This window comes from Theobroma umbraticum, unplaced genomic scaffold, assembly GCF_002168275.2.
Source record: "Theobroma umbraticum cultivar Fairchild unplaced genomic scaffold, ASM216827v3 scaffold_106.0, whole genome shotgun sequence".
Lineage (NCBI taxonomy): Eukaryota > Viridiplantae > Streptophyta > Magnoliopsida > Malvales > Malvaceae > Theobroma > Theobroma umbraticum.
The window spans coordinates 2,767,154-2,768,236 of NW_018397276.1; positions in this window are offsets into that span (position 1 = coordinate 2,767,154).

Genomic DNA, 1,083 nt, shown 5'->3' on the forward strand with positions numbered 1-1,083 from the left:
AATATTATTCAAACAAATATGTTAAATTAATGATTCTAAATGGGTTATGAATTATTTAAGTCATCTGAATTATTCCTCATAAGGCTAATCAAGATTATTGCTGATAATCTTTTATTATATATATATATGTATGTATATACATGGAGTTTACAAAATTTTTCTTTTTGGAACGTAGAATGTTTCTTGTGTCTTTGTCAAATACATGATTTAGCTAAACTCAACGTATAGGAACAAGGAGTCTTACTCTTCAAGAAGCCTTCACCAACATATAGAACTTTTAAATATACTTATGAACATCTAATACCTGTTGTTACAATACTACATTAACCTACTATATTACATTTTAGTAATTCTTACACAAACTTAGACTGATCGATTTTTGTAATGTTTTTTGTCATTGCATTTTGGTTTGTCTTCTCATTCTAGTTGTGATCATTGTATTACATGTTGTGATTGCAGTCAAAGCAATTAGAAAGATTGATGACATTCATTGCCAAAAATTCAAGCTTCAACAATGCAAATGTTTTCGTCTGTAATACTCTATTGGTAAATTCTGATTGATTATCAACGAACTTTTGATCGACAACATCTATGCAATTCTATAATAAAACACTAAAAAAGGCCAATTTGTTAGCACTTGATCTGTGATTATTTGCTGTGCAATAAAAGTTATTGGCTTGAAGACTACTGACGCTCAACATCAGTCAGTATAGAAGGTGCCGATAAAAGTACTAACAAAAAATCAAAATGGAATTCTCGTCAGAAATGGCTACTTTGAAACATCAGCAATGCATCGACAGAATTTCCAAAACTAGTGACGAAATTTTTTTCGATCAAGAAGGTGAATTGAAACATCAATTATGCTTGCTGATTGAATTCTTCATGTTTACTTCCATTGGTAAATGGAAAAAAATAATTAGGGATAGAAACATTGAAACTAAAATGCCAATGAACACTCCATCGGTCAGGAATGCTAAACTTAAAGGTTAATCAAAGGTCAATCATGCTTGTCAATGGAAACACATATTGCAATTTTTGTCAATAAATGGAAACTAAAACTTCTAGGGTCAAAAAATAACAATG